The 21,638-nt window shown below is 46.0% G+C and overlaps 1 protein-coding gene across 3 annotated transcripts in view; it reads right to left on the minus strand.

Annotated features, from left to right (window-relative positions):
- Window positions 1-21,638, minus strand: part of LOC121279058 (clavesin-1-like) — a 126,418-nt gene that overhangs the window by 61,943 nt on the left and 42,837 nt on the right. The gene's annotated exons all lie outside the window — the stretch shown is intronic.

Below are 21,638 nucleotides of genomic sequence, written 5' to 3' on the forward strand. Positions count from 1 at the left end.
ATGGGCATACATTTAGCAAAAGGCAGATACTACCCAACCAGGAGTGATGGGGGTAGGGAGGAAGTCTGAGGGAGATTCATCGTAGTCACTTTAGCAGTCAGTTAAGAGTAAAGGTCTGAGAACAGATTGCCTGCAATTGGTCCAGGATATCAGGAAAGTGAAATGATAAGAAAATACTTGAAACAGGAATTTGTATCCCACAGAGAAAAATGTGTCTTTGAATTTGGGATTCAACCTATTGTAATGAATATGAACTACAAATAATTCTAAACTGTGAGCAAAATACTTTGCATATTCAATGAAAGCAGACAACCAAACCAAATACTGTTCTCCACAACTGTTTATAAGGTGAAGAATTATCTTTGAAATGTCCAGCATTTGTAAACATACAGAGGTTAAACATCAACATCAATGGTACCAAAATTACATTACAAGACGTATTGGTGGATGCCTGGGAGTAGGTTAGCAGGCTGCTAGAGACTCTGGACCTGGAAGGTGGTGATAAATTAAACTTCAAGGAGAAAATAATGTTTCCAAAATGAGTAACACTTTTCCAGAAACCTCTTTTCCTTGCAGGATGAGGAGCCTAGCCTCTCCATGGTACTCACCTCTAGAAGTGAATGAGATCAAGCTTGTGGCACGTCCTCTATCCCCAGCCCTGTCAAAGAACTCCATCAGGTTTGATCTGACTCACCTTTCAGAAAACTATGTGGATTCTCCTTAATCAGCCTACAGTTTTCTGTGTTTTCACTTATTCTACTCTAAGTTGGATTCTGGCAATTTTCCACCTAGACATTAAACCCATTAACTGGCAGCTATTTTTTATTTCCTGATTTAAAAAAAAAATAATCTTGCAATCTGCCAGTACTGTCCTCACATTAGTTAGCTTGGAGGATTAGAATCAGCCTCAGTCTTGGCGTAGTACTAGTACTTTTGCCTCCAAGTCAAAGATCACGGGCAGAATTTTGCCTTCGTCGGGTGGGTGTGGTGGGCGGGCCTGGGAACAGCCAACAAACAGACCGCTGACCTTGATTGGGCCCCAACTGCGATTTCACGCTGGCTGGCCAATTACCGGCCAGAGTGAGATGCATGCTGCAACGCTGCCAGGGTGGGGGCGGGAGATGCACAAGCGCTAAAGCTCCCTGAGGCACAGAGCTGCCTCAGGGAGCTAAAGATTTTTATCAATATAGATAAAGATTTTTTAAATATATGGAAACATGTCCCTCATGTGACTCTGTCACATTAGCAGGGACATGTTAAATATGAGTGTAAAAAGTTTTTATTTCTTTAATCACTGGTCGAAACCTCATCCCTCCCATGGATGAGGCTTCTCCAAAAACGCAAAGGCCACCTGGCCTTTTCGCCCGCCCGCCAACCAAAAGGTTGGACGGGCAGTGAAAAATTCCAATCAATTAGTTGATTAAGGTCCTTAACAAGCTGCTTAATCACCAACGGGTGTGCTGGCAACTCCCATGCATGCCTGCCAACCAAAATATCGCGCGTCGTTTTACACTCGAGTGTGTCGGGCGTACGCCCACATGCCGAGCGAAAAATTCTGCCCAATGATTTCAAGGCCCATCCAAGAGACTTGAATACAAAATCTATATTGTCTTCAGGCCAGGAATGAGGGAGTGCTGCACAGTAAGAGAGGTTGTCTTTTGGATGAGACGTTAAACCATCACCCCTTCAGCCCTTTCAGGTGGACATAAGTAAGTCATTCACACTATTAAGAGAAGAGAAAAGATTAGAGGACATGCCATGAGCTTGATCTCATTGACTTCTCGAGGTGAGGTACCAAGAGAGGCTAGACTCCTCACCCCACAAGGAAAAGGGGTTTCTGGATAAATATTACTCATTTTGAAAACTTTATTTTCTCCTTGAATCACAGAACCACAGTGCAGAAGGGGCCCTTTGGCCCATCGAGTCTGCACCGAAGAAAAACTTGAAAAACACCAGACCTACCTACCTAATCCCATTTACCAGCACTTGACCCATAGCCTTGAATGTTATGACGTGCCAAGTGCTCAACTAGGTACTTTTTAAAGGCTGTGAGGCAACCCGCCTCCACCACCCTACCAGGCAGTGCATTCTAGACCGTCACCACCCTCTGGGTAAAAAAGTTTTTCCTCACATCCCCCCTAAACCTCCTGCCCCTCACCTTGAACTCTTGCCCCCTTGTAACTGACCCTTCAACTAAGGGGAACAGCTGCTCCCTATCCACCCTGCCCATGCCCCTCATAATCTTGTACACCTCGATCTGGTCGCCCCACAGTCTTCTCTGCTCCAATGAAAACAACCCAGTCTATCCAACCTCTCTTCATAACTTAAATGTTTCATCCCAGGCAACATTCTGGTGAATCTCCTCTGCACCCACTCCAGTGCAATCACATCCTTCCTATAATGTGGTGACTAGAACTGCACACAGTACTTCAGCTATGGCCTCACTAAGGCTCTATAAAACTCCAACATGATCTCCCTACTTTTGTAATCTATGCCTCGATTGATAAAGGCAGGTGTCCCATATGCCTTTTTCACCACCCAACTAACATGCTCCTCTGCCTTCAGAGATCTATGGACACACACGCCAAGGTCCCTTTGTTCCTCAGAACTTCCAAGTGTCATGCCGTTCATTGAATACTTCCTTGTCAAATTACTCCTTCCAAAGCGTATCACCTCACACTTTTCAGGGTTAAATTCCATTTGCCACTTATCTGCCTATTTGACCATCCCATCTATATCTTCCTGTAGCCCAAGACACTCAACCACACTGTTAACCACCTGGCTAATCTTTGTGTCATCCGCAAACTTACTAATCCTACCCCCCACATAGTCATCTATGTTGTTTATATAAATGATAAGTAAAAGGGGACCAAGCACAGATCCCTGTGGTACGCCACTGGACATTGGCTTCCAGTCACTAAAGCATCCTTCTGTCATCGCCCTCTGCCTCCTACAATTAAGCCAATTTTGAATCCACCTTATCAAATTACCCTGTATCCCATGTGCCTTTGCCTTATTTATAAGTCTCCCATGTGGGACCTTGTCAAAGACTTTGCTGAAATCCATATAAACTACTTCAACTGCACTACCCTCATCTACACACCCAGTCACCTCCTCAAAAAATTCAAATGCAAATCAAAAATTGAAGTTTAATTTGTCACCACCTTTCAGGTCCAAGTTCTCCTGCAGCCTACTAACCTACTCCCAGGCATCCACCAATACTTCTTATAAAGTAATTTGTCACCATTGACTTTGATGTTTATCTTTGTACATTTTCAAATGCTGGACATTTCAAAGATAATTCTTCGCCTTATAAACGGTGGTGGAGAACAGTATTTGGTTTGGTTGTTTGCCTCCATTGAATACGTGAAGCATTTCAGTCATACAGTTTGCTTGGTGTCCTAGCCAACATTTATCTCTTAATCAACGACATTAAAGCAGATTAACTAATCATTACTCTCTGTTTTTTGCTGTTGTGGAACATTATGTAATTTGAGTGTTGTAATTGTGTATATCACAACAGTGTCTGCACTGGCTTTGAAGTGTTTTGGGATATCATGAAGTCATTAGAAATGCAAGTTCTCCCTCCTTCCTGGAATCAGAAGCTAATTCGGTGTATTATTGGAACATCAACTCAATGCTTTACCTTGCCACCCATTGTAATTAAATTGAAATAAACCTGAAACAGCAATTATTTTGAAGAGTAAACTATCCTGAATGCCTGACTACCTTGTGATAATTATTGTGACATAAAATCAGCGGCTAAGTAACCTGTGTTCCATTGGACTGTTTGTGTCATTTATGTATGAATTGCTATAATCGAGGCACATAGTTACACTTTGCCCTCACTAATGTGATACATTATTCTCCGTAACCAATTCCTAAAATGTCATAAACTCAATTACTAGCCGCACAGCATCATCATATTAAATGTTGCGCATCTTTGATAACAAAGCAGTTGTAAAATTACACTCACATTAAAGGAAGGATTTGAGGAAAGTGCACAGTTCCATAGTGTATCTTTAATAGGCCACATTAAAATGGTATTCAGTTTAATCCAATTACGTTCAATATGTCGTGGCAGAAAAAAATCCACTTAAAATCAACTGTACAATAAATAAATAGGTGGATAAATATTAAAAATTTAGGAGTTATCTTTCATCAACAATTTTCTAAAAAATCTTAAATGTTTGTTCCAGTGCAAGTCTGCCAATGTCTTTTGTCCCTGCTCTAATTGTAGGGTTCATGTCAGTGAATGTAATCAAGATGCGTACTCGGATATCAGGCTGCTGGCATTATGGGTACACTATGGGAGGACGGCAACTTTAATTCCTCCTAAGCAATTTTCCATCTTCAGTTGGTGTGTAATTACTGGCCTGGATCTTCCACGGAGCAGCAATCATCGTCAGATTGTCACTCCACTCAAACTTTTCCATGTCTGGATGCCACTCTACTTTTTGCCGGATCTTCCGAGCTTGGCTTCTCCAGAAAAGTGGAACACAACTGCCCTGGGAGAACTCCATCGCAACACTGTCGTGTCAGGGGCAAGATGATACGTTCCCCTTTTACAACACTAGCTGCAATATAGTAAGTTTAAACGTCCAGTGTGAATGTTAATGAATGGATGAGCGAACGAGTGAGTGAACGAATGAGTGAATGGGTAGAGTAGGTGGGTGTGTGAGGTAATTGGCTAAGTGGGTAGAGCAGCAGGTGGGTGAGGTGGTAGGTGGGTAGGGTAGCGAGTGAGGTGACAGGTGGGTAGAGTGACAGGTGGGTAGAGTAGCAGGTGGGTAGAGTGGCAGGTGAGTGAGGTGGTAAGTGGGTAAGGTGGCAGGTGGACTTGGTAGGTGGGTAGGCTGGCAGATAGGTGAATGGCATGTGGGTGAAATGGTAGGAGGGTAGAGCAGCAGGTGGATAGGATGGCAGGTGTGTGAGGTGGTAAGTGTGTGAGGTGGTATGTGTATAGGGTGGCAGGTGCGTGAGGTGGTATGTGGGTAGGGTGGCAGGTGGGTGAGATGGCAGGTGGGTAATGTGATTGGGTAGGGTGGCAGGTGGATGAGGTGGCAGGTGGGCAATGTGGTATGTGGGTATGGTGGCATGTGGGTGAGGTGATAGGAGAGTAGGGTGGCAGGTGCATGAGGTGGCAGGTGGGTGAAGTGGTATGTGTGTAGAGTGGCAGGTGGCTGAAGTGGTAGGAGAGTAGGGTGGCAGGTGTGTGAGGTGGCAGGTGGGTAAAGTGGTATGTGGGTAGGGTGGCAGGTGGGTGAGGTGGCAGGTGGGTGAGTGGCAGATGCATGAGGTGGTAAGTGGGTGAAGTGGTATGTGTGTAGGGTGGCAGGTGGTTGAGGAGGTAGGTGGGTAGGGCAACATGTGGTTAAGGGTGGCAGGCGGGTGAGGTGGTAGGAGATTAGGGTTGCAGGTAGTGGGGTGGTAGGGTGATAGCTGGGTCTGGAAGTAGTCAGGTCGGGTTGGAAGTTGTAGTCAGTTTGGAGGCTAGTCAGTTCTGGTGGGGGTGGGGTTAGTCGGGTAGTTGGGGGTGTAGTCAGGTTTGGTCAAGGTGTGGTCGGGTGGTTGGGGGGAGTAATCGTGTCGGGTTGAGGTTAATCGGTGGGGGGGTGGTTGGGGTGGTAGTCAATGAGGGTCAGGGGAAGTTAGTGGCTCAGTGGGGTAGTTGGGTGATTCAGTGACAGCGATTGGGTGGTCAGTTTTGTAGTTACCCAGGAGTTCGACTAGGATTTTTCTTTCTAAAATGTCCTCAGTAACTATTAGGTGAGTCCCATGGAACTGTCTGAAGTCTCCACTCTAACTCAGAGTTCTCATACAGGAACATTAACAGAGTGTCCTTGGGAGCAGGGTGAGGAAGTTCAAACGTCCTGGGTAATTCCCACAAAGGTCAGCACATCAGGATTTCCAAGGGTTCTAGACACACATCTTGGGTCGTACATCTGGTCTCCAACGTTACAGAAACTAGGAAATCTGGGTCATTATGTGTTGATCAAACTATTGGACTAGTAAAATAAATGTAGACTTTTGCACTAGGTGATACAAAGTTACATTTTTAACAAATATGTTTAGTTTTATAAATTATTACTTTTGAATTAAAAAAAGGAAACTATGCATACTTCGTGATCTATACTCGCATTGGTATTTCACTCAACAACAACCTGCATTCACTTAATGTAGGAAGACATCCCAAAGTACTTCACAGAGGTGTAATCGATGCAGAGATAAAGAAAAACAAAGGTGACCAAATGCTGGTTAAATCTATGTTGTATTTTTCCCCATGCCTCTGATGTCTTATTTTAATTGGATTCCCAAACATCGCACATATAATACTCCAGATTCATCTGCATGTCCTTGTTTTTTGTGTTCAAGTCTCCTACATATAACACTCAAATTTGGTCATTTCATTTTTTTTTTTGCCCATAAAATCCCAGGTTTAAAGATCTGTGCATGACCATTCCTAGGTTAGATCTCGCTACTCCTCCACACCAATGAGAATATTACCATATCTCCATTCTCTTTGTTCTTTTTACCAAAATTTGTTGCTCCACAGTTAACTTCATGAAACTCCATTTGCCATGGGCAGAATATTGTGCTCATCAGGCGGGCACGTGCCCGACCCGAACGAGTGTAAAAAGACGCACAATGACATCGGGTGAGCATCCTGACGTCATCGCGCACTCGCGCCATATTTTGGTCGGCGGGCGCATGCGGGAGTCAACAGCACACCCACCCACAATTAAAGGTCTAATCAAATGAAATTGTTCACTGCTCTTCCAACCTTACAATTGGTAGGCAGGCAAAAAGGCCAAGCAGCCTTTGGATTTTTTGCAAAACCTCATCCACGGGCGGGATGAGGTTTCGATCAGTCATTAAAAAGGAATTAAAAATTTTTTAAACTAATTTCTAACATGTCACATGAGAAGGGACATATTAAGATTTTTAAAACCTTTGTTTTTTATTTTCAAAAATCATTATCTCCCCGAGGCTTTGTGCCTCAGGGAACTTTTCCTCCGCGAACTTCCACGCTCACCCTCCTGCCCTCACCACACAGGCAGTGCTGAGTGCTGCAACGTGCGTTTCATGCTGGGCGGGCTTTAATTGGCCCGCCAATGTGAAATTGCGATCAGGACCTGATTGTGGGTGGCAGTTGCTTATGCGGCTGCTCCCAGGCCCGCTCGCCACGCCTGCCTGATGAGGGCAAAATTCTGCCCCGTTTATTTGCCCACTTACATATTCTATCTATCCTGTAGTTTTCTGCATTCTTCCATACGGTTTGCAATTACCCTAATTTGGTATCTTTTACATATTCTCTCTATGCTTATTCTTATATAATTTATGCATGTGGAGAATAAGAGACATCTCTGGCACGTGCAAATTGGCACCTGGATGGAGGAGCATCCATTTATTTCTACACTGCATTCTATCTTTCAGCTATTACTCCAGCTACACAACTACATTTTTAAATACATTTGCAATAAAAGGGTGGGGGCATGTTTCCAAAAAGAAATATGAAAAGGCTAGCCAAGAACAAAAAGTAATGTTAGAATCAAAATGTAGAAAAATGTATCAAAATGAAGTAGCAAACAAAATGCTGCACTTCTTTAAGAATCCAATTTTCAAGGGACTGAATCAACCTTCCCTTCAGTGCCAATTTTATAGGGGCATCCAAATCTGGCAGCAGATTCCCAGTTAAGAGCACAAGTAGAGGCAGCTAGTTACATTGAAGCTGGTACTTTGGGTCAAATTTTCCCAGGCAATGGGAGGCAGGTTTGGATGCATGTGGGGAGTTAAAGCCCCTAAAAGTGAATTCAGATCAAGATCCCAATATCATCCCAACCCCTTCTGAGGTTCACCAGGGTGGGATCGAAGGCAAGCACGGGATTCCTATGCAGCTGTTGAGTAAGAAATTAAAATATTCAAACGGCTCATTAAGTACCTTTTTAACACTCAGTTAAGGATTAAACAACCAGGGCACCTGGTTTCTAGCCTGTCAGCAATTCATCAGGGTTACTGGAGTCTCTCCAGTAAAAGTGACAAGCTGGGGAGACTTTGATCAGTTATACTGAAGAGTTTCAGCCTTGGCCGGGTGAGAGGTCACTGTTCAAAGGGCTTCTTCTCCAAGACAGAGCAATTATTGTTTGACAGGTGATTGCTAACTTCCTTAAGGGCATTGGAAAGAGAAGTACTTCCTGCACTCCCCAAAACCTGCCTGCCCTTGCCTGGGAAAATTCCACGGTTTGTTTTCGGTATTCCTTTAATCCCTTCATTTTCCTTTGTAAATACTGAGGTAATATCTAAGCATCTCCATAATTCTTTCATTTTCCACCGTTTGCCACCTTCAACTCTGCCCGTGTTGGGGGTCTCGCCTCCTTCCTGCTCGATCTTGGCGTCCATCCCATCTGTCCTGTGGAGGGGGATGCAACTGAGGAGATGGCAGCTGGTGCTGCTGCTGTTGTTGCTCTTGCTGTTGGACTGTTGTTACTTCTCCTCTTGTCCCTCATTAGTGATACAAGGTGGAGATGCATAAACTGCTGTGGAGAGGACCGAAGGTAATTGGAGTGCAAAGCAGGTAAAGTGCCTTCTAAGAAGTTATCAGAGAAGAAAGCAGAGTCTACAGGCAGAGGATCAGTTCCTATGCCTCCTGGAACAAAGCCCCCTTTCCTGTGGAGCAGAGGAGCATATATTTCCACCTTGCAGCTGCACTCATTCCTCTTTCTTTAGGCACCTCACATCCCCGTCTGAACAGCCAACACTTATGCTCACCTTTATCCTATTGCCATCTCACACCCATGCCTCACAGTCACCCTTCACAGAAGTTTGCCCTTCCCTCCTCTCCACACAAGCCATTTCTAACACTCACATGTCTCTGCTTCCTCTCCTTGAAGAGAGCTCAAAACTTGGTAAAACACAGGAACCTGGAGGTGACAGTGGTGACACTCCAGTGAGACACCTTATTGATTTCTGGTAATGCATGTTCACCTGCCCCACTGGGCAGGTCTTGTTCCAGGAGGCTACATATGTCAGCAGCAGCCTGCCATGAGGGCCCGAGCCTCCTGAGACACTGATATTCAGACATGGTGAGAGAGCTGATCAGTCCCCTGTAGATCCTGTGTCAGGGTCTCACTTCCTTCCAGCTAGATCTCTGTGTCCATCCCTTCCATCTTGTGAATGGCACTTGGCTGGAGAGGACAAGGCAGATGGTGCTGTTGCTGATGCTATTCCTGCTATTGCTAGAGCAGTTGGTGGTGATGTGGCCTCTGCTCTTGACCTTCAACAGAGATGAAACTTGGAGCTGCAGAAGCTGCTCCCAAATGGTGCTGAAGTCTGGCAGCAGGGAGTAGCAGCTGAAGGTGGGTAAACTGCCAGGTGAAGTGACTTCCAAGAAGTTGGCAATAAACTGTCAAGCACTCTCTGAGTTAAGTATTTTGAACAGCAGCCTCTCACCTGGCCATAGCTGGAGCTCCTCGGTGTATCTGATCAAAGCCTTCTGAGCTCATTGGATAAGTTTTTCCTGCTGTACATATGCTTCAGTGACCTTGACAAGATGCTAACAAGTTGGGAAACAGGTACTGTTATGGTCACAGCTGGTGTTAATTGCTGCGCAAACCAAATCCCAGAGGGAAACTTGGTTTACGCGCCATAACCTTTTTTTTTGTATTCTGGAAAAAAGAAAAAGATGTACCAATCTCAGCAGCAAGAAGTCCAGTAACACCTTTGGGATTTTAAAAATTAGAAGTAAAAGTTTTACTAACAAGAAGAAATGGAAACTTAAACACACAAGATTACAGTTACACAGTGAAACTTTGTCTAACAAATCATTCTCCCTAAAAGACTCCTAATTAATCAGACCCACAAGTAAAAACCTTCCAGGCAACACTCCCTTATAGACATTTAACTATAAAAATCCAGTAATATTACCCAAGGCTAACTGCTATAGCTTTAATAAGGGCATACCACATGAACTCTAACTCTGCTGTGGAAATCCAAAGTTTCAGAACAGGACTGCTTGTTGCAGCCCAAGACTTCCCTGGCTTGACTGGATGGCTGATTCAAACTGTATCTTCTCCCAGTCTAGAACTACAGCTAACAGCCCCCAGCTCAGCTCCCAACAGTTCAACCCCTAAGCTCTCCACAGTAACTCTAAAATATATTTTTCCCTTTTATCTCAGGTTCCATTGTTCTCACAACTCTTTGAAACTCAAATGCTTCCAAATATAAAATCTTTAATGTTTCTATTTTTTTCTCTGCTTTCAGGTCAATAAAATGTAATATACCCTCTTCTGTTTACCTGTGGGAAGCCTGCAAGATGCAAAATTGTTTCTTGTCATCTCTAACTTCTCTTTGATATTTGAACAAACTCTCAACTTATATAAAAATGCAAATGTTAGGCCCAACCTATTCACTTGTACCTCAAACCTAACACCTCTATCCTTTCATGTTTTAAGCCACCCAAACAACCTGTCTTCTATTAACCTTCTGCCCAGCTTAATTAAATCATTTACACATACACGCACGCACACACACACGCATGCACACATGCACAGACATACAGGCTTCTTCACAGAATGACACAATATTCCACAAAAATATTTTTAAAAATAATCTCCATTTCTCACAGGTACCCTAGCTGTTAAGTCCAGTTAAAACAATACTTAATTGGCTTTTTAGGTATATTAATTGGTTTCCCAACAGATCCAAGGCAGTTCCCCGCAAGTCTCAGAAACAGCCCCAGTGAAACCCAGCAGACGGCAGGCTAATGGGGGTCTTGACCAGATGTCACTTTTAGGGGATTTTGCTCCCCATTCCCCCCAAAACCTGCCTCCCCTTGCCTTGGAAAATTCCATCGTTAGTTCTGGTAATCCTATAATTTCTTTATTCTCCTTTGTAAATAAAGAGGCAAAATACTTGCTAAGCATTTCCGTAATTCTTTCATTCTCCATCAGTTGGCCACCTTCGACCTTTTGGTGATCCAATCCTGTTTCCTAGCTACCAACACCATCCCTGGCAATAGTCTGAGATTAAATCAGTTTGTTTGCAACCTTGGTCTCACATTTGATCCCGAGGTGAGCTTCTGACCTCATATTTCTGCAATCATTAAAATCGCCTATTTCTATCTCTAACATCGCCAGCTCCAACATCCCCTTTCTCAACTCATCTGTAAGGAAAACCTCATTCATGCCTTCGTTTATGTCTATTCAAACTATTCCATGATTCAGTCTCACTCCTGGCTGGTCTCCGACATTTCTACCCTCTGCACACTTGAGATCACCAAAACTCTACTGCCCCTGTCTTAACATACAGCTCGTCCTGTTCCCCTATTACCCCTGTGATCACTGACCTACATTGGCTCCCAGTCGTGCAATGTCCTGACTTTAAAATTCTCATCTTTGTTTTCAAATCCTACCATGACCTTGCTCCTCCCTATCTCAGTAATCTGCTCCAGCTCCAAAACCCTCCAAGATATCTGTGCTTTTCTTATTCTGGCCTCTTGTGCATTTCCAATTATAATTGCTTCACCACTAGTAGCCACATTTTCTGTTGCCTAGGCCCCAAGCTCTGGAATTTCATCACTACACCTCTCTGTCTCTCTACCTCACTTTCCTCCTTTAAGACTCTGCTTAAAACCTAGCTCTTTGACCAAGCTTTTGATCATCTGACACAGTATCTCCTTATGTGGTTTGCTGTCATACTTTGGCAAGGATTTTCTGCGCCCATGGGCATTGGGCATGTTCGGTGGTGCGATCGGTTTCACAGCAGCGTGGGACCAGTACACGAGTGTCCGCTCAGCAAACTGATGGCGGGCCGTGTTCTCCGTCATCGGACATCAGGAACCTTATTGTAATACATCACCGTATCTTTATTAGGCCTGACTGCTGGAGGCGTCGCCGCGCCCCCCCGCCCCCCCCACCACACACCCCACCCCCCCCCACTGGATCACCCGCCCACGTCAGCGGGAAAACACACCCATGTGTTTCACTACCGTACATAAGCAACATGCACCTGGCAGGCACTTGCTTGGGACTTCAAGGTTTGTTTGCCTACCTTGCTTTGGTCAGCACTCACAGTCATCAGTGCCAGGCTTCACAGACAGCACCACATCACTTTTAGGGGTCTCATGGATAGGCTCTACCTACCAGATCAGCCATATGTGGGTGGCTTTTCAATGGTTGCAGGGCAAGGTCTTGATTGGGGAAGGGGGAGAAGTGGCCTCAGGCAAGGGTAGAGTCTGCAGGGCGATGGCTGTACTAGGGAAGGAGCGTATTCCAAGGCATGTGTGGGGGCACATGTTGATCTGTGCAAGTGGCCTCAAGATGGTGAGGGCTGAGGAGACAGTCTCCAGTGGAGATGAGGCCAGATCGACATATGAGGACTCACCCCGCCATTTAGTCCATCCCCCTTCCTGACTCCCTCAGACAACCTTACTTCTTTCGTCATCCTTAGCCCTTCTCTTGCAGACTCCTTCCTCTAGCCTTATCTCTTCCTCCAGCCTTACTCCTTTCTCCTTCCTGACTCCCTTCTCCAGCCTTACTTCTTCCTCACCCTTACTTCCTCCCCTCTTCACACCTTCTTCTCTTGGACTCCTTCCCCTCTCCGCACTCCTTCCCCCCTCCAAACTCCTTCCCTTACACCTGCCATTTTCTCCCCGTTACGCCCTTCTTCCCACTCCCAACCTACCCCCGACACCTCCATTCCCCCCTCTCAACTTCACCCCTTCAACACATTCATTTCCCCTACCAACCTCACCCCCTCCCCTGACACCTCTTCCTCTCCCAGTCGATCTTAGATCTTCCTCTCCCACTCCTTTGACCATCATCCGTTGTGGGCATCAATGCTGACTTTACAACATCCATGAGCTGCCTTACAGCAGAGTCATGTCCATGAGAGTCCACCCAGCATGCCATGGACGTTCCTCCAGTGTGCCGTTGCCGTCAGGCTCCAGCATCTTCTGCTTCTCAGGTGTCTGTGATGTGAGCAAGGCCCTGGCGGTAAGTCCCAAATTCAGCACGTCACAGTTGTCAAGACGTATTCTACACTGGCTGATGGTCTTTTTAACAACTCTCCCTTAATGCTCCACATTTAGTGCACTTTTTAATGCATTTTCGACCTTTTGGTTTTTATAATGGGTTTCTCTATGTTAATCGCCTTAATTTTATTAGACATCTCCTTTTTAGACTACATGGGTTAGATCTTACAAATTATTGCCATGAGTGCAGGCTTCCTGCGGTAGGGAAGGACCCATCATTTGTGGTTAAATAAAGAAGTTAAGGAAAGCATCAAACTTAAAGGAAAAGCAGATAACTGCACAAAGATGAATGCCAGGTCAGAATATAAAGAACGGTAGAGAATGACTAAAAGGTTAATCAGGAGAAAGAAATTAGAGAGGAAGCTAGCTAGAAAAGTAAAAACAAATAGCAAGAGTTTCCATAGGTACTTAAGCAGAAAAAGAGTAGGTAAAGCGAGTGTTGGTCCTCCAGAGAATGAGAATGTGGGGTTAATAGTAGATAATAAGGAAAAGGCAGATGAAATGAACAAATATTTTGCTTCTGTCTTCACTATAGAAGATACAATAAAACATTCCAGTAATAGCTGTAAATCAGGAGGTGGAGGGGGGAGGGGAGCTTGGTGAAATTACAATCACTGGGAAGTGGTACTGAGCAAACTGATGGAGCTGTGGGCTGACAAGTCTCCGGGTCCAAATGGACTTCATCCTAGCGTCTTAAAAGAGGTGGTTAATGAGATAGTAGATGCATTGGTATTAATTTTCCAAAATTCCCTAGATCCTGGAAAGGTTCCATCAGACTGGAAAGTAGCAAATATAACTCCTCTAATCAAGAAGGGAGGGAGGCAGAAAACAGGAAACTACAGGCCAGTTAGCTTGATGTCTGTCACATAGAAGATGTTACAGTCGATCATTAAAGTGGTTATAGCTGGGCACTTAGAAAAGCTCAAGGTAATCAGGAAGGGTCAGCATGGTTTTGTGAAAGGGAAATCATGTTTAACCAATTTTTAAGGGTTCTTTGAAGGAGTAACAAGTGCAGTGGATACAGGGAGCCTGTAGATGTGATGTACTTGGATTTCCAGAAGGCATTTGATAAGGTGCCACATCAAATGTTATTGCAGAAAACAAAAGATCATAGTTGCAGGGGGTAACCTTTTAGCATGGATAGAAGATTGGCTGGCTGCCAGGAAACAAAGAGTATGCATAAATGGGTCTTTGTCTGATTGGCAGGATGTGACAAATGGAGTCCTGCAGGGATCTGTGCTGGGGCCTCAACTTTTTACAATTTACATCAATGACTTAGATGAGGTGAGCAAAGGCATGGTAGCTAAATTTGCAGATGACACAAAGATAGGTAGGAAAGCATGTTGTGAAGACATAAGGAGTTTGCAGACGGATATAGGTAAGTTGAGTGGGCAAAAATCTGGCAGATGAAGTATAATGTGGGAAAATGTGAAATTGTTCACTTTGGCAGGAAGGATAAAAAAAGCAGAGTATTAGTTAAATGGGGAACCACTGCAGAATTCTGAGGCGCAGAAGGATCAAAGTGTTCTGATGCATGAGTCACAGAAAGTTAGTATGCAGATGCAGCAAGTAATTAAAAAGGCTAATGGAATGCTATCCTTAATTACGAGAGGAATTGAACATAAAAGTAAGGATGTTATGCTTCAGTTATACTGGGCATTCGTGAGACTGCATCTTGAATATTGCGTGCAGTTTTGATCTCCTTATTTAAGGAAGGATGTAAATGCATTAAAGACAGTATAGGGGAGGTTTAGTAGATTGATACTGGGAATAAATGGGTTGTCTTATCAGGGTAGGTTGGACAGACTGGGCATGTTTCCAATGGAGTTTATAAGAGTGAGGGTGACTTGACTGAAGTATATAAGATTCTGAATGGCCTTGGACATGGACGTGGAAAAGATGTTTCCTCTTGTGGATGAGTCCAGAACTAAAGGACACTGTTTTAAAATTAGCTGATGCCCTTTTAGGACAGAGATGAGGAGAAAGTTTTTCTCTCAGAGGGTTGTGCAACCTTCAGGAAGTGGTGAAGGCGGAGTCATTGAATATTTTTAAGACAGAGGTAGATAGATTCTTGTTAGGTAAGGGAATCAAAGGTTATTGGGGGTAGATGGGAATGTGGAACTCGAAACACAAACAGATCAGCAATGATCTTATTGAATGGTGGAGCAGGCTCATGAGGCCAAATGGCCTACTTCTGCTCCTATTTCATACAGTCATATACTTGTATAGAACTGCCAATTCAGTTCTACTCAATTCATAAGATCTACTCTATATTTTTACTAACCATTCTCATCCTTCACAAGTTTTATTCCATAGAAGACATTATTATGGTCCTTGTAGCACTGGCACCATTAGTTATCAATAGCAATACATATCCTTATTGTCTTCACTCTATACTTACCCAGATCTTCATCCAGCTTGATTTTTTACATGAGATAATGAACTCACAATGAACAACTTTTGTCTATTCTGTCATTGGCTACTTTTAGGAAAAAATGATAGGTCAAATCATCCTGGAGCATAATTCTTGCATGTGCCGATCCTAGCATTAAAATATGTGTGTATAAAATGGTATTCAATTTATACTTTCATGTATTTTTCCACTAAAATTACAGAATGAAAGCAAGTAGAACCCTTCACCTTAAAGCTTGTTAACATTGTGCTTATATTCTTAGGCAACACATAGCATAAGTTAAATAATTTGCTGACTCTACATACCACACATCAGGCAAATTTTCCCAGATTTGCACTAAGTGCAGTAGCGGGTGGGAAAAAGTACGCTTTACCTGCCGGCCGCTGTGGCAGCTTTTCACGCAGTATCATGCCCTTCCTGGCGTGTCCCACCTTATTAATAATGTATTCCTGGAAAACACGCCGAAGTGCTGACAGGGTGATTCACCCACGCTTCCATCGCCTCAGGCCTTCAGTAAACTGGATGCCATGCTATAAGGGCGCTCTTGCACAGAGCGAGCACTCTTCAAGGGATAGGAAGCTGCTGGGAACTGATGGTGGCCAAAGGAAGGAAACATGCTGCCCCCAGATTTAGTGACGCCTCCCTCGAGCACCTTTTGGAAGCAGTGCGGGTCCGGCGCGAAGCCCTCTACCCCCGCTCTGGGCGAAGGCCAGCAAGCAAGGTCACCAATCCAGCTTGGGAGGTGGTGGAAGCAGTGGTCAGCGCCAATGCCTTGCAAAAGAGGACAGCCACCCAGTGCAGGAAGAGGATGAATGCTCTCTTCCGTTCTGCCAGGGTAAGTCACTCTCCTCATCACTCTGAACTCACACACTCACAAACCCTTCGCACAACCACAGGGATCTTACGCCTCAAGGGACAACACCACTAGCTCTCACACACACCCTCACATCTCCATCAGGCTCAGATCCTCTGGAGCTTGCGCCCTCATCCTGTCCGTGGCTCCGCTCACCACACAAACATTCCACACAGTGCCATGTGTCCTGCTCACACTCTGTCCATCTGTTTTCAAGCAGGAGAAGCCTGCTCGCATCAGCAGGGAGAGATCCCAGACCAGAGTGGCCCACATTAGACCCCCTCACTCACTTTGAGGAGTGTGCCATCGCGCTGACTGGTGAGGATGTGGACCGTGCCTGCGGCGACAGTGAGGTCGGTGGTGAACACCCACCTGACTCTACACCACATCGTCCCTCCTTCAATGCAACTGTGAGTTCTCTCTCTCCTGATTTTAACTCTGCTGCCATGCACTAATTATCTCTACTTTGGTTCACAGGGAGCTCTGCCAAGTGACTGACACCCTCAGCCAGCCAGTCCCTCAGCTCCATCCATATCCTCACCTCCAGCCAAGAGGACACCTCCTCCATTCAAGAGCTGGAAGCAAGCAGGCTGGAAGACCCATCACAGGGCTTACCCAAACCCTGCACCAGCGCAGAGACACACACCTCGGTCGAACCTAGATCTAGGGCAGGCTCGGGTTCACAATCTGGTGGTCACCACACAGACACGTGTCCGCAGCAGGAAGAGGCGGGCTCAGCCGACCTCCCCGGCACTCAGAGGACTACTGGGGGAGAGGCATCTGTGAGGCCTGAGTCAGATGACGAGCTTTTGGATTTGGCCTTCCAAGTTATCGTGCAGAGTCAGCAGAAGATGGGGGAACATCACAAAGAGCTGTTGGAAGCCCCAACAGAGTGACTCATGAGCCAGAGGAGTGCATCCGCCTGCTCTCTGATGAAGTGATGTCCACATATGCACGTATGGAGTTCTCCAAGGGGAGGATGGCGGACGTCATGGAGACCCTGGTCCAGCAGAATGCGGAGATGGTGCAGACCTGCTCTCCATCACAGTAGCCATGGATGAGCAATGGCAACATGTTTTCAGGTGCTCCTTCCCCTCAAGGAGTCAGACTGGGGCCCTTGGGCACTCAAATGGAGGAGGAGCGGCAGCTGGACACCCCAGGGTCATCCACTCAGAAATCTCAGAGGCTGTCCTCTCCCTCTGAGTCCCCTTTGCCTGTAATCCCCTCAAACTCATCCTCTGTCACCGCAGAGGGGACAGCTGGCCCACAGGGGGACAACCAATGCAAGCCAGAGCCTTCAAAGGCTCGGCTCTCCAGATGACCCAGCAGGGGTCATCAGAGCAACTGGGCCAACCACTGCACAGGCTGTCTACACCGCTCCTGTGGATGTCAGGGCAGCACCTAGAAGAAGTGGTAGACCTACAAAAGTTAACAATTCCTGATCACAAGTGGTTGCACTGGTGAACACATTTTGTCGCTTTATAATCTGAAAATATATTCACTTTCACTGAATAATGTGTAATGTTGTCTTTCAGCTTCATTTACAGGCTTCGCGAGACCTCCCACTGCATTCCGCCGCCCCCCCCCCCACCTCACCAACCCCCACCAGTAGTTCAGTTGCATGCAGCCAACCCACGAGTGATTCTCGAGGGAGAAGCGTGTGGGAAGCAGAGCCTTTCGGAGCCTTGTACAAGCACTCTCCCATGCATATGGAGCCTTCCTCCATCACACTCATCTCACTGTCCTGAGCATTTTCAATGCTGCCTGCTGGGGTTCTCTTTCAGTTGTCCACCTGAGCTGACCTGCATCTCCGCCCACCCACTGCTTGCATCCCCATGAAACACCTGTGCCCGCCCAACATGAGTCTCTGCTCACTTTCGATTTGAGAAAAATGTTAGTCGTCACTTTTTTGCTCAGCTCCCCTGTCCTTTCCCCTCCCCCAGTCACTCATGTCCATTGCCCCATTACTGTCGACTCCCCTGGCATCACCTTCCACCTCCCCACTGTCATCTACCAACTAGAACCCTTTTCTTTCCAGGATGTCCAGGTGAACATGCACACTCCCTACCTTCCCGAGAACCCCACCCCCAACCGGGTTGACCTCCCCAACCTCCTCCTTCCCATCCCCAATGTCTGTGACTGCCTCTAAGTCCCCACCAACCACCCTCGCCATCCCTTCTACTGCTATTATCGCACCCTCACCCTCCCACCTTTCCAGCTCCCTCTGCCCCCTCTCATACTCACCATTCCCTCCTACCACACCCGCCCTCAGTTTGCTCCCCACAGGCACTCATTGACTCCACAGCACGTTCACCTGGACTTCCCCCCTTTACTCCCACCTCCATTCTTACTCCCTCCTCCGCCTTTACTCCATCCTCCCCACTGATCTTTTCTCCACCAGACTCCTTCCCCCCGCCAAACTCCTTCCTCCCCCAGACACCTTCCTCCCCCAACTCTTTCCCCCCAGAACTCCCACCTCCCATTGGACTTCTTCCCCCTTCCAAGCACCTTCCTCTCCCAAAGTCCTTTCCCCTTCTGAGCTCTTCCCCCCTCTGACATCCTGCCTCCCAATGAAGTCTTTCCCCTTGCAGAACTCCTTCCTCCCATTGGACTCCTTCCTCCCCCCAGAGCCCTTTCCCCCTCTGAACTCCTTCCCCCCTCCAAACTCCTTCCTTTACACCTTCCCCACCCTTATGCCTATGTCCCCAGTTGCTGCTTTCTCTCCCATTACACCTTCATCCCTGTACTCTCTCCTCCCTCCTAACCTCACTCCCTGAACATCTTCGTTCCTCCCCTCCCAACCTCACCCACCCTCGCCCCCAACTACACCTTCCTCTCCCAGACAAACCTAGGCCTTCCACTCCTACCCACCCCGGGTATGCCTCCCCCTCCCACTCACAAGTGGACTTTCCTTTCCCCACCCATTCGACGATCATCCGTAGCGGCCCATGACCAAAACCGTGATGTCCCGAAGCAGATTCCAGACATCAACCGAGACCTCCCGCCTCCTGTGAGCTGCCTCACGGCAGAGCCATGTCCATGAGAGTCCATCCAGCATGTGATGCACGTGTTCCTCCAGGGTCAGATAGCTGTAGGGCTCCAGCATCTTTTGCTGCTTGGAAATGAGCAAGGCCCTGACTCTAAGTTCCAACTTCTGCGCGTCACATTTGTCAAGATGTGTTCTGGGCCAACATGCTTTCCCGCCAACACGGACAGTAAATTTGACATGGGGGGATGATTCCAATAAGCAGGCAAGATAAGGGGATGCTAATGCATTGAAATTAGGTCCCCAACATTCGGGCGGCTAGAAAGGCGGCCTGCCATTGACAGGTGGAGTGGATGATCGCAAACTGGTTTCACAACGTAAAATTCCAGCCTTTATTCCCTACTTCACAATCCCTGTCCAAAACATTTCATCTTTCTATCTCTCTCCCTGCCTTCAAAAGCCATTTCCTTGACAATGTTTGAAAAAGGTTAAACATCTGAAACATGGAAAGTCTTTCCTCTACACAGATGCTGATTGACTTGTGTGTTTCCAGCTTTTACTGTTGTTTGATAATACTCTTGGTCGCTATCCTGTTAGATTTCCTCCTTTTCATGCTTTTTGGATTGTCAAACATTTTAAAATTTCAATAACGTGAGAAGCAAAATATAAATGCAAACAGTGGTTGTTATAAGCTCTCAAGAGCATTTTGTTTAACAGACTCCAAAAGATGTTCCTAACAGTTGATGGCATAATTTAACACATTTACATAGCAGATGATGTGTTTCTAACACCTTTAACAGTTTAACTATAAGTGTAATATTCTGCTGAGTGGTTGTGAATTGATAAATAATTAATAATACTAATGTTTTCAGAAAATACTTATGACCTTTCAGGTTTATTTCTGGATATTCAGCATGGGTTTTTAAATCATGAACTGCTGTGGACGTAACTGGGCCTTTTCCCATGAGATTTAATGCTACTTTACAATAAAAGCCAAGGACAATTCAAGGCCATTCCATCCATTGAACTTGGTCCTTTTAGTATAGTGATCCAATATTTGTCAAAATACCACATCTAGGCTCCGGTCCTTTTTTTAAAATTCATTTTTCGGGATGTGGGCTTCACTGGCTGGGCCAGCATTTACTGCCCAACCCTAGTTGCCCTTGAGAAGGTGGTGGTGAGCTACCTTCTTGAACCACTGCAGTCCATGTGGTGTAGTTACACCCACAGTGCTGTTAGGAAGGTAGTTCCAGGGTTTTGACCCAGCAACAGTGAAGGAATGGCGATATATTTCCAAGTCAGGATGGTGAGTGACTTGGAGGGGAACTTCTAGGCAGTGGTGTTCACATCTATCTGCTGCCCTTGTCCTTCTAGGTGGTAGTGGTCATGGGTTTGGAAGGTGCTGTTGAAGGAGCCTTGGTGAATTCCTGATGTGCATCTTGTAGATGGTTCACACTGCTGCTGCTGTGTGACGGTAGTGGATGGAATGTTTGTAGATGTGGTGCCAATCAAGCGGGCTGCTTTGTCTTGCATGGTGTCAAGCTACGTGGGTGTTGTGGGAGCTGCACACATCCAGGCAAGTGGGAGTATCCCATCACACTCCTGACCTGTGCCTTGTAGGTGGTGGACAGGCTCTAGGGAGTCAGGAGGTGACTTGCTTGTCGCTCAATTCCTACCCTCTGACCTGCTCTTGTAGTCACAGTATTTATATGGCTGGTTCAGTTCAGTTTCTGGTCAATGGTAACCCCCAGGATGTTGATAGTGGGAGATTCAGCAATGGTACTGCCATTGAACATCAAGGGGCGATGGTTGATTTCTCTCTTGTTGGAGATGGTCATTGCCTGACACTTGTGTGGCGTGAATGTTACTTGCCACTTGTCAGCCCAAGCCTGGATATTGTCTAGGTCTTGCTGCATTTGGACATGGACTGTTTCAATATGAGGAGTCGCGAATGGTGCTAGATGTTCTGCAATCATCAGCGAACATCCTCACTTCTGAACTAATGATGGAAGGAAGGTCATTGATGAAGCTGAAGATGGTTGGGCCCAGGTCACCACCCTGAGGAGCTCCTGTATTGATGTCCTGGAGCTGAGATGATTGACCTCCAATGACCACAACAATCTTCCTTTGTGCTAGGTATGACTCCAACCAGCAGAGAGTTTACCCCCTTATTCTCATTGACTCCAGTTTTGCTAGGGCTCCTTGATGCCACACTCGGTCAAATGCTGCCTTGATATCAAGGACAGTCACCTTGGGAGTTCAGCTCTTTTGACCATGTTTGTAACCAAGGTTGTAATGAGGTCAGGAGCTGAGTGGGCCTGGCGGAACCAAAACTGGGGGCAGGATCTTCCCCCCA

The sequence above is a fragment of the Carcharodon carcharias genome, chromosome 6 (genome assembly GCF_017639515.1).
Source record: "Carcharodon carcharias isolate sCarCar2 chromosome 6, sCarCar2.pri, whole genome shotgun sequence".
NCBI lineage: Eukaryota > Metazoa > Chordata > Chondrichthyes > Lamniformes > Lamnidae > Carcharodon > Carcharodon carcharias.